At 42.3% G+C, this 13,424-nt stretch overlaps 1 pseudogene; it reads right to left on the bottom strand.

The window, feature by feature from the left end:
- Positions 1-285: 285 nt before the first annotated feature.
- LOC109772126 (MADS-box transcription factor 51-like) overlaps positions 286-13,424 on the bottom strand; it is a 34,775-nt pseudogene continuing 21,636 nt past the window's right edge.

Raw genomic sequence — 13,424 nt, 5'->3', positions numbered from 1 at the left:
AAAGAAAATCAAGCGGCATAGTCCAATTACTAGGCCTGTAATGCAATTCTGCAAAGCTAAATCCAAACAACTTGCTTAACCATATCCATCAATATCAGAACACACAATAACCCTGGAGTCACAGGTTCACAGCTGACACTTTCTCCATGTCAGGCTCCCAAACTCTTTTTGCTGGATGCAGCAATATACCACTGCCCTAGAACTTTGAAAGGTAGTGCTAGCCTACAATAACGTCTTACATCTTGAGAGACGGAGGTAGTAACATTCAGTTGCACAGAGACCCCCTTTACTGAACCAAATTTTGCCATTCAGTTGCAGATCATAAGAGATGGGCATCGGCACAAGCATATGTAATTAGATTAGCCAACTCACACACGCTTTCGTTAAAATTTGCCCCTCCTCCCTTACATCTTACAAGTAGCAGCCCTGGCAACTAATTCTTGCCCATTAACAGCCTAACTGGAGAACAGTGTGTGGGGGCAGCAACATAGTATCAAATGCATACACAGCACAGGGGAACTTTGCTCTGCTCAAGCATTCCTCCCATTCTCCTGCCCCGTAGGTCCGTTGGGGCTCTCCGCTCGTGCTCCCGCCACTATTTTGTTTCGCCAAAGCCTGCACTCCAGCAACAACAAAGCAAAGCTCAAATTAGATAAAACGTACTCTGGGAATTATGCTGAGGGAATCAGAGTAGCAGCAAAAATCCTGTTTGCAGGCAATTAACTGACAGGCTCTATTATAATGAATGCCACATTTTGGTTGTTATTTGCAACAGAAATCAACGGTTGCCAGTTCGTCCCCATTGTGTTACTGGGAATATTAATGCTATGAATAAGTGCACTTGCTGAACATAATGAACTAGTACTACTGAATAAGCTCTCCCCGCAAAAAAAAAAAACTGAATAAGCTTAATTCTAATATAGCCAGAAAATATGCTAACATCTGTTATCTTGTCTCACAAGGCATTTGCTGGAAGGTCCACAATTTCAGAACTGAGGTTAGATTTCTCCATGCATATACTTGTCCAATACATGGACGATATCCACAAGTATACTTCTGCACATACAAGGCCGCGTCATCTATGCTTAATTTAGTAAATCTGCTAACAGTTCAGTACTCATGAATTATCCTGAAACTACCAAGCAAACCACCAAAAGTGGCCACCTGAATTTATTTTTGTTGACCTATTATCTACCAATATATAGGAAACATTCAGGCTCATTGTCTTAAGATGGGTATTTTGTTGAGTGATTTTCTTTGTTCTGCTTAAGAACATATAATCAAATCAGAACTCTTACCCCTCATCAATGGATACGTGCAGTATCAGTTCAGGAGGAGAAAAACATATTTTTTGCTGAGGAACGGAGATTAATTACGTTTAGTTGAGCACCCAGCTTGGGAGTGCTGAAAGTAATATAATTCTAAGTGTGTGCTACATTTTTGGAGTAATCTTAAGCTTAATCAGGTGAAATTATGAGAGAAAGCACCGCAATTTTTCAGCAACTTCTGTCAATCATGACCCAGAAACTGGAATCTCATCAATACAAAGCTTTACTACAGAAAAAGCAATGAAAGTTAACCTTCTTAGATTCTGTAATTCTCAGAGCATCCTTTAGTAGTTTCTCCAGTTTCTCCAAACTACTGGCATCTGAGTTGTCAGCATTATTATCGAGAGACCTGCAGTTCAATAATAATCAGCTAAATGTCGAACACAATAAATGACGAACTGGGAAACATTGTGAGAAGTCTCAAGTGCTACCAGGCAGCAATCTCGCCAAGCCTTGACTGCATATTTGAAGGATCTTCATCCTAGAACAAAAGTATCTTGTCAAAGAGGTATATGGGTATAGATGATGTCATACAATTCGGCCATGTAGGATACGAAATAGGTACTTACCACTACTACCTAGTTTAGTACATAGATAGTTCGGTCAGATAAAAGAGTAGCTACATTTACAGAATGTTACCCATATAGCATCAAATGTGCTGCATTAGCTACACAATTCTTGATTACAAGCATCAACATCATGCATAGTGTGTTTCTAATGCAACTGCAGGATTATAAACTGAGGAATGCAACAAAAGTATCAAAACTTGGCTGCTACACTCCTACAGGTTCCATAATTACACAGGCTGCAAGGTATGCATTGATAAAAAGTGATCTAAATTGTTTTACATTGCAGACAGTTGCATCTTCTTGAATCAGATTCCTTCCGGGCACCGCAAATTGCTGATACCGGTCATATGTACCTTCAATGCTGGAAACAAAACTTTGGCATTAGAGATTATTGTAAATTAAAATTTGAAAAATCACTATACTTTCAAGTTTAAGGATTTGCCGGCATTTTCCAAAAAAACTAAAAAAGAGGAAAACCTGAAAAGTAGAGCTCGTGTATTTTTTTTCTTATAGTTTGGTTATGACCTCTATACTGGTTAAAAATGTTACCTCTATCTGTCCAAAGAATATATACTCTGTACCCTCATATGTTAATGGAGATGTTGTTGGACCAGTGGTTGAGAATTTGAAGAAAATGAATCTTATACTGACAGGAAATTTTGAGAGCATATTAAAAAAATAATCATGTAGCGATATTTTAGATGGTGAAAGCACAAACCCTGTGGTATGAAAACACTTTTCATATTGTTAATCTTTAATCTACAATTTGGTGTTATTGACCTTAAGTCACACAACTTGAAAAGGATAGTGTTCCCATAAAAAACATTTGACTGGGTGTGATCCCATAATTCAGTAAAGTCTCTGTTTGTGGGCTAGCTAGCCCATAAGCCATTAACTTTGTGGGTTATATATGGGCAAAGTCCATCAAATATCAAATATAACAAGTTGACCATGCGAGTTGGTACCTTTAGAAGTAGTCACATTGATTCAAGTTTTACAGGTCCCAAATACATAATGGCGTAGTGGTGATTTTGCCATACACTTGTCTATTCTTCTTGTTCATTTTGCCTTTGGAAATATAAAGGTAAAATGCCCATCACATATTGTCGGAGCTAGATCCGGCAGATCCCTCGGCAGGGTGCCCTAGCTAGGCAACTTGGCACGATGGTAACGGAAGCAAAGATTTACCCAGGTCGTATGTTGTCCTACCGACGAGACCGCCCTCGGCTTATATAGCATACTGGGGGTCCTAGGGTTACAAATCCTAGTCGGCTACGTTGGTGAAGGTAGAATCCTCCATGGCTCTAGTATTTTCGGATTGTACTCTAAGTATTGGAAGCCATTTTCTTGGTACGACAACTTATGGAGAGATACAAGGAGCAAAAGAAGGACCTGCATATGGTGTTCATTGACTTGGAGAAGGCCTATGAAAAGATACCGCGGAATGTCATGTGGTGGGCCTTGGAGAAACACACAGTCCCAGCAAAGTACATTACCCTCATCAAGGACATGTACGATAATGTTGTGACAAGTGTTTGAACAGGGGATGTCGACACCGATGACTTCCCGATTAAGATAGGACTGCATCAGGGGTCAGCTTTGAGCCCTTATCTTTTTTGCTTTGGTGATGGATGAGATCAAAAGGGATATACAAGGAGATATCTCATGGTGTATGCTCTTTGTGGATGATGTGGTGCTAGTTGACGATAGTCGGACGGGGGTCAATAGGAAGTTAAGAGTTATGGAGACAAACCTTGGAATTGTAAGATTTTAGGCTTAGTAGAACTAAATCTGAGTACATTAGGTGCGGTTTCAGTACTACTAGGCACGAGGAGGAGGAGGTTAACCTTGATGGGCAGGTGGTGGCTTAGAAGGACACCTTTCGATATTTGGGGCAATGCTGCCAAAGGATGGGGGTATTGATGAAGATGTGAACCATCGAATCAAAGCCGGATGGATGAAGTGGCGCCATGCTTCTGGCATTCTCTGTGATAAGAGAGTGCCACAAAAGCTAAAAGGCAAGTTCTATAGGACGGCGGTTCGACCCGAAATCCTGTATGGCGTTGAGTGTTGGCCGACTAAAAGGCCACATGTTCAACAGTTAGGTGTGGGGGAGATGCGCATGTTGAGATGGATGTGTGGCCACAGGAGGGAGGATCGAGTCCGGAATGATGATATACGAGATAGAGTTGGGGTAGCACCAATTGAAGAGAAGCTTGTCCAACATCGTCTGAGATGGTTTGGGCATATTCAACACAGGCCTCCAGAAGCTCCAGTGCATAGCGGACGGCTAAAACATGCGCATAATGTCAAGAGAGGTCGGGGTAGACCGAATTTGACATGGGAGGAGTCCGTAAAGAGAGATCTGAAGGATTGGAGTATCACCAAAGGAACTAGCCATTGACAGGGGTGCGTAGAAGTTTGTTATCCATGTGCCAGAACCATGAGTTGGTCGCGAGATCTTATGGGTTTCACCTCTAGCCTACCCCAACTTGTTTGGGACTAAAGGCTGTGTTTTTTTTACTCTAAGTCTTCCGGAGTCTTCGTAGAATTTGCCATGGGCCACCCAATGCGACCCAGGGGTCCTCAACCCGGCCCACCAGGTCGTGAACCGACATGGTGGGAGACCCCTGGGCTGGGACACCGTCACATATCACTACTTGGCATGAGAAATAGATATGAATAAGATATAAGTGATCCCCGCTATTTGACTTTAGGAGTTTAAGAAAGTTTTAGGATGTTAGGTATGTCTAATTAGGTGTAGTAGTTGACTGAAAAAGGATTTAAACCTCTTCAACGATTATATTTTCAACATTTTTTATGAAAATTATCTTATTTAATGCCATTCTATTGCATGACTCAAGGTGCATATATGGATCAAGAAATACTTGAAAATGGGCATCCCTTCTTTAGCTTGTCTCATAAGATGATGTAAAAATCATCTTAAGTGTGTTTTCTTGAGACTGTATGAATTATCATTCTTGGTTTATTTCTTTTCTCTTCATGTGGACCAAGGGGAAATGAAGTGGAAGAAAGAGGCATCTAATGTGGTTAGTGAATCTTTTCTTTTGAGGGAAATGTGGTAAGTGAATCTTAGTATCTAATAAATAACTTTCATGATGGCAATATTTAATACTATATGTTAACCATAGCTTCTCAACAATGTTTATTAGATTCTTCGATTTTCATTTCAAATTTTGGTTGGTTCAACTATTGCACAAATCAAAATGATATGCTAGTGTAGGAGTAATATTTACCTCTAAAAGGTCGAATGTGCAACTCGAGAGGATGTCTGAATAGGCGACTAACAAATCAAAGCACTAAAGTGGAATTTGTAGAAGCGCAAGGCTTACTAATGCATATCTAGGTAGAAGAAACTATATGACGAGAGGCAACCTAGAAAATCTACTACCAGCACGCAAGCAAGCTATGCAAACACAACAAGCATGATAATTGTGGAAGAAACTAGCTAAGAGTACATAGAGATGATGATATATTTCTTAGAGTTCGAATCCACTAGAGAGGCGTGCACGCCAAGTCCCTCAACCGCAAAGGTCTAGCCTTCTTCCTCTTGAGTTTCGGCCACAAACTCTGAGTCCTAACACTAAGGGTAGATCTTAGTCGATGTTCTGCCTTCACAACATCCAGAGCAATTCCACAAGGTTGGCTACTCACGGGTGACTCCTACCGTCCAGTAGTCCCCAAACCTAAGAGAAATAGATGCGACGAATGCTTGGTGGCAAACTTGATGCTCTGCTCGGTTAAGATTTCAAATAACCCACTCCCTTCCCATAGCCACTCTCTTCAACTTAGGGTTAGCTTAAAAGGGGCTTAAAGAGGTGGGCAACAACTCACTGAAGACAACAAATCAATTTGCCAAAGTGTTCCTTGTGCAAGGGGTTAAAGTGTTCCCCGTATATATATAGCTCAACTTCAAAACCAGTCGAGAATTTTGATATATTCTGATGCTCTCGGCATGTGCCCCAAAATGTCCAAGGCACCTTGTTCCAATGATTAGTAAAATGGATATTACCACGCCATTATGCAGTCTAGATACTTCGACATTCTGAATTTGAAACAATCTCTCTTGACAAAGGTTTGCACTTTGCCTCGGCTAACACACCCGAACATTCGAAACTAGCAACCCTAGCTACTCTGGGTTCCTGGTCCATTTTTTCTCACCTTCTCTTAGATATGGGATGTGTTTGGCTTTAGCTTTTTGTGGCGACGATGTTTGAGTGAGCATTGAAATTCTCTTTCAAGTCTTGCATGAGGGAAGAGTTAGTTCGAGTCTAAAGATAGGTGGGGGACCAAGGTACCATACTCAACCACAATAGACTCTACTTGCCACCATCACCTCAGTCCTCCTACCAAGTGGGTGCAAAGGGACCTTTTTAGGGACAAGATAATCAAATGCACCAACCTTGAGGGGCATGACACTACATGATATCGAGGGTGGCCAATCCACTAGGAAGTCGGTAACCTGGCCAGCTCCACGGCCCCTCGGTTTGTAGGAAGTCGTCCTTTTGGAAGGTTCTCGCCTTGGCATGCAAGTCAAGGAGTTCCTTGCCTTGTCTGAACTCTAGGTCAGTTAGCAAACCGTGTAACCCGAAGCCTCGTCCCCCTTTATAAGGTGAGGCTTGGGGGTAGTTTGAGGCATCTACCATCATTATCATAGTCTCGATAGCACCATCTCCACATACATTGTAACCCCCTCATACGAGGTGTTCTCTCCTATTAATCAAATCTAAAGCAAGAGTAGGGTATTACCTTCGTGCTGAGGGCCCGAACTTGGGTAAACTCCCCGTGTGCAATCCCCTCTAGTGCTTCTGGTCCTGCGCACCATCCTATCGGCACTACTGATAATTTTTAGTACCGCCAGGACACGATGAAAATGCATCTAGACCCTAATGTGTTTTGGTGTTGATGATTGTATGATTGGTGGGACTAATGTCGGTTATCAAGTTTATCTCAGGACATTGGTCCCTCAGTGAATCATGATGCAGATGGCTGACCCCCCTCCCCCCATTTCAAAAAGCAAAAAGGCCTTTTTCAGATGTCTTTTGGTTTATTTCAGTCATAGGAGCCACACTATTAAAGGGGGTCGAGGTGATTGCGCAAGTTCTTCGGGTGTTTCTTGGTTTTATTTGAGTGATAGGAAAGCCACACTATTAAAGGGGGTTGAGGTGGTTGCGTAAGTTTGGGTATCATGCAAATATCATATACACTTGTCACCTCCAGTACCTACACTTAACCCACTCAATTTCCTGTTGTTGTTGTGACCCTCGGGTGCCCGAGGAGGGAAAACTCTCTGGTTACTCTGGGTCCCAAGAGGTCTCCTTTTCCCCTGGCCGAAAGTCTCTTGATGGGTCGGGTCCTCGGGGTGCAGGTTTTCTCTTGGTTTACCCCGGGTCCCCGAGGTATGCTGGAAGGCAATACTAGAATTGGGGTGAAGGGCATCTATTCCCACCCTTCTTCCTCTACACCTAATCCTCATTTGAGCTTCTCCAGTAATGTCAAAACCTAAAAGCTCGATTCCTCTTGGTTCCTCCACTCAACTCCACCAAACTTTGAGGATTAAAAGAGAATCATCTGATCTAGACTTCCAGCAAACCAACTCATGATCCCCATACTTATTTTCACCAAACTTGTTACTCTTAGAGATTTGGGACTCCTAGGCGGCACATTTATAAGTAGTCACATTGATTCAAGTTTTATGGGATCTATCATAACTAGTTATCTTTAATAAGTTTTGTATGACAAAATGGTGTGGTTAAATTTTTGGATAGTGGTGTTAGCCTAATGTGTGAATGAGCTCGAGTACTTGGATTTAGCCCAAGACATAATAGCATGGTGGCGATTTTCCCATACACTATCTATTCTTGTTCATTTTGCTTTGGAAATATGAAGGTAAAACTTACATCATCACATATCACCATTTGTATGGGAAATAGATATGAAGTGATGCTAGCTATTTGACTTTAGGAGTTTAAAAAGTTTAATAAGATAGACCACATAGAACCGCTTCCAAGCACAAAATGGACTTTATGATCTGTAGGTGTGACTAGCAACTATTGCAACTAGGTAAAAGTGGAGTTGCTAGCCAAATGACTATCATCCAACAAGAAAATATATTTTAGCAAAAAATATCAAAGGAGGTTACCGTGGAAAGTGCCATCATGTCCAACTACATCACATCGGAGATTAATGCTAAGGCCTTTGGTTCAAGGTATGCTTTGGTTCCTTCACGTGAACCAGTTTATCAAGGTCCTTGAGGGAGGCAACAATATCTTTCTATGTGGATTGAAGAATGTATTGGTTCAATGACAAATAGAAGAGACATGGGTTGTTGCATGCCAACGTTAACAAAGCCAGCACATTGTCATGGTTGTGTTGTCAAATATTCATACCTTCTTCCGCTAATAAATGGAGGACCTAGTTAAGGAGCCTGAACCCAAGATTTGAACTGGTCCCACATGATACTAAATGCTATAATTCTAGAACGTACCGCGATGATACTAAAGTGGAATCTCACTTGTCCCGCTTTACCTCGTATTTGGCATCATATCCCCACACATATTTCTCTATTTTAATTTACAACACTAAAGAAGGGGCTAAGTGTGCCATCGGTAGACAATACAATTCCAACAAGTACATTCACTACAACTACTTCGAGTACACTATGGGGATGGCTTACCCCACCAACCCTAGTGCATGATGTCAATACTACTGAAATGCATATGTGGATTGCCTAGCCCTTCTCATCAAGTTTAGATTTCTGGTTATGCTGGCTAGTTGATGAGGAACACTAGATGAGAAGAAAGAAAACACATGCCAGATCTGTTTGGCTACTTCTAGATGCTTCCACTCTAGTGTAGTATTTCTTTCCTTTTCTTTTCTATCCTACCTACTGTTTTCTAGAGTCTTCTAGTTGTGAGTAGCTATGAGTAGAATGGTGAAACTTACATAATGTTTTCTAGAGTATTCCAGCTACAAGTAGAAGTATGTGAAGGCTTCCCAAAGCCCTATAAATAGAGGTCCTCGCCTCTACTTTGGAGGCAGACTATGTACCCCTACCTATAATAGAACTTGTTGTTCTTATCTAAGATCTTGGAGTAGATCTTGTGCCCTAGGAGTTCTGGATTGAACTCTTGCTGCCCTATCAACCTACATTCGCCTCTAGAGCGATATCTAGCGCAGCACGTTGAAGCTGTTCCTTCAACACTTGTGCTGTACACATTGTAGCAGCAAGGTGGAGTTGCTCCCCACAAACTTTGTGCTGCTTCAGGTGGTATCAGAGCCTCGTTGACCCATACTAGTTCTTGCTGTCCTCTTCGAGAGTAAGTTGCACCAAGCAATGGAGCAATTGGAGAAGAGGATGGATGCTGCAGAACAACAAATCAAAGAGCTGCGTGAAGATCTTAATCGGAGATTTGGTCAGCTGGTTGAGATGATAAGAAAGGGTGTCCCCCCTGCTGCCAATGAAGGAGATTCATCTAAAGAAAAAGATGTTCAACAAAGAAGGAGAGGTAATCTTGGAGCAAGACCGCCACAACAACGTGCTGTTCAACGTGCTTCAAGAAGGCCAATTTATGTTGAAGCTTCTGAAGGTGAAGAATATGATGATGCCCTTGAAGAAGCAGATCTCTACGCATATCGGAGAGTACCCAACCCTACATATGCAAGAGATACATACAAGGTGAAAGCTGAGATCCCAACTTTTAATGGAAATGTTGACATTGAAGGGTGCCTGGATTGGTTATATGAAGTGGAGACTTTCTTTGAGGTCATGGAGGTTCCGGAAGATCGTAGAGTTCCTTTGGTCGCATACAAACTGAAAGGAGGAGCCGGTGCATGGTGGCATCGCGTTCAAGAGGAGCGCAGGCTCAGAGGAGAACCTCGTGTTAGAACTTGGCGATAAATGAAAGGCCTCTTGAAAGGGAGATTTTTGCCCGCTGATTATGACCAGATCCTATTTATCCAATTTCAAAATTGTGCTCAAGGAAATAGAACTGTTTCAGATTACACGGAGGAGTTTCTAAGGCTACAAGTGAGGTGCAACCTTGCTGAAACTGAAGAGCAACAAGTTGCAAGGTACATCAATGGTCTCAATGATGCTATTCAAGATCGATTGATGATGCAACAAATCTGGTCCGTTGATCAAGCACAAGATCTAGCCTTAAAGGCCGAGAGGTTTGTGAGGATGAGAAAGACAACTAAGGCTCCATATCCTCCATATCCTCATACCGAAGGCTCATCTAGGAGCCAACCTAATAGAGTGGAAGAAAAGACCACTCCACCAAAGACAAAACAGCCCATCCCGAAGCAAACTAGAGGCAAGGGTAAGGCAAATGAAGGTCCAAAGTGCTATAAATGTGGTAAAGAGGGACACATATCCAGCGGCTGCCCACTAAGGAAATTTGTTAACACGACTATCCATGATGGTGAAAGCGATGAGGAAGAATACGAATCTGAAGATGTAGACGGACAAGAGGTTTGTCAAGAAGAAGGTGAAGAGGTGGTATGTGTGATCCAGCTGTCCTATGTTCCACACCACAACTCGATGACACACAACGGAAGAAAATATTTGAGAGCAAATGCACGGTGAATGGCAAGGTATGCAAACTAGTGATTGATAGTTGCAGCTGCGAGAATCTTATCTCCCAAAAGTTGGTGGACCATTTAAAGCTTGAAACCCATGATCATCCAAATCCCTACACTATTGGATGGATCAAGAAAGGAGTGAATATGAAGATCACCAAACAATGCAACCTGCCACTTTCTTTGGGTAAGCATTATCGCTCAAATGTGTTGTGTGATGTGGTTGACATGGATGCCAGCCATGTTCTTCTTGGGAGGCCTTGGCGATTTGATGTGGATACTACACACAAGGGCAAGGAAAATTCTTACTCTTTCATTTGGAACAAGAGAAGGATCATTATCTTACCAAACAAACCCGAAGGTAATACCTCTGAGGAGGGGAAAACTATGTTAACTATCTCCCATACCTCTCATGAGTTTATGGAAGACTTGAAGGAGGCAGATTTGTGTGCTGCACTTGTTGTAAAGGGAGAAGAGCACCTGACTGTTGAAATTCCAGCAAAGGTACGTGGTTTATTGGCAGAATTTCAGAACATACTTGGGGAGCCACATGGCTTGCCACCGATGAGAGGAATTCAACATAGAATTGACTTAATTCCGGGAGCAAGTCTTCCTAATCTTCCACACTATCGAATGAGCCCAAAGGAGCATGGTATATTGAAGGAGAAAGTGGAGGAATTGTTGCAAAAGGGGCACATTCGAGAAAGTATTAGCCCATGTGCTGTACCAGCCCTACTCGCGCCAAAGAAAGATGGATCTTGGCGCATGTGTACGGACAATAGAGCCGTTAACAAGATCACCGTAAGGTATAGATTCCCTATTCCCCGTCTGGATGATATTTTGGATCGGCTTAGTGGAGCAAGAGTGTTCACAAAGCTAGATTTAAGAAGTGGATATCATCAAATCCGTATAAGACCCGGGGATGAATGGAAGACCGCCTTCAAGACAAAGGAAGGGTTGTTTGAATGGCTAGTCATGCCATTTGGACTCTCAAATGCACCAAGTACCTTTATGCACTTAATGAATCAAGTCCTTAGACCCTTCTTATCCCACTTTGTTGTGGTCTATTTCGATGACATCTTGATCTATAGCAAGGATGAGGATGAACACTTTGATCACATTCGGAAGGTGCTAGAAGTACTAAGGGAAAATGAGCTCTACGTCAACTTGAAGAAATGTGTTTTCCTGCAAACACAACTTCTTTTCCTAGGATTCGTCATAACATGTGATGGCATTCGTGTTGATGATTCTAAGGTTGAAGCAATCCGAGAATGGCCAACTCCTAAGACCATTTCTGAGGTAAGAAGCTTTCATGGCCTTGCAACTTTCTATAGGCGATTTGTTAAGAATTTCAGCACTATCATGGCACCAATTACCGTGTTTGAAGAAAGGAAAGTTCCAATGGGCAGAAGCAGCTGAAGCTAGCTTCAATGAGATTAAACAAAAGCTATCACAAGCTCCTGTCTTGGTACTACCTGATTTCAACAAGACTTTTGAGTTGGAGTGTGATGCAAGTGGAGTAGGCATTGGAGCTGTCCTATCTCAAGAAAGGAAGCCCATTGCTTTCTTTAGTGAGAAGTTAAGTGAAGCTAGACAGAAATGGAGTACCTATCAGCAAGAATTATACGCCGTTTTCAGAGCGTTGAAAACTTGGGAAGTCTATTTGCTGCCTAAAGAGTTCATTGTTTATAGCGACCATTAATCCTTGAAGCATTTTAGAAATCAAAAGCATGTTGACCGCATGCTAGCAAGATGGGCAGCATATCTTGAGAGGTTTAACTATCTCATCGTGCATAAATCTGGAATAACTAACAGAGTGGCCGATGCTTTGAGTCGTCGTGCATGCCTCTTGACTTCTTTTGAAGCTGAACTTCCGGGCATGGGTCAAATAAAGGAGTTGTATGAGGGTGACGAAGACTTTGGCCATGTTTGGGTAAAGCACGCAAGGGGCCAACCATTAGGTGATGACTATTTGATGCAAGATGGATATCTCTTCAAAAATGATCGTTTGTGCATTCCAAGAAGTTCTCTACGTGACAAGCTGGTTAGAGAGCTCCATTCAAGTGATCTTAGTGGCCATGTTGGACGGGACAAGACTATCGCTAACCTGGAAGCTCGCTACTTTTGGCCACAACTAAAGAGAGATGCTGGAAAGTTCGTTCAACGGTGCCCCGTATGTCAGACCTGCAAAGGCCAAGTCCAGAACACAGGGTTATACATGCCTTTGCCTGTTCCTGTTGCTCCATGGGAGGACATTTCTATGGACTTCGTCTTGGGCTTGCCAAGAACAAGACGAGGAAGTGATGTTGTATTTGTGGTCGTGGATAGATTCTCTAAGATGGCTCATTTCATCCCATGCCGCAAGACAACGGATGCTCATCATGTGGCAAACCTATTCTTTCGAGAAGTGGTCAGACTTCATGGAGTTCCAAGGTCCATTGTCTCAGACCGTGATAGCAAGTTTCTTGCTGCATTTTGGCTCACTTTGTGGAAGCAATTCAACACTGAATTGAAATTTTCTAGCACTGCTCATCCACAAACAGATGGACAAACGGAAGTGGTGAACAAGTTTTTGGGTAATCTGATCCGTTGCATTTGTGGAGAAAGAAAGGGGCAATGGGATTTGGCTTTATCTCTTGCAGAGTTCTCCTACAATAACTCCAAGCATAGATCCACAGGAAGGAGCCCTTTTTCCATTGTCCACACTAAAGTTCCAACACATGTGGTGGACCTGGTGAAGCTGCCATCAAGGGGAAACTCAAAATCAGCATTGTCCTTTGCTGATAATTACACCGAGTTATTTGAAGAGATTCGCGGCGCTTTGGAAGCACAAAACCAGAAATATAAACAACTTGCTGATTGCAAAAAGAGGCCAAAATCATTCCAAGTCGGTGATAAGGTGATGGTCTACCTCCGAAAAGAGAGG

The sequence above is a fragment of the Aegilops tauschii genome, chromosome 3 (assembly GCF_002575655.3).
Source record: "Aegilops tauschii subsp. strangulata cultivar AL8/78 chromosome 3, Aet v6.0, whole genome shotgun sequence".
Classification (NCBI taxonomy): Eukaryota; Viridiplantae; Streptophyta; class Magnoliopsida; order Poales; family Poaceae; genus Aegilops; species Aegilops tauschii.
Note: the sequence above shows the minus strand (reverse complement) of the source record. Positions and strands in the feature narration are given on the sequence as shown.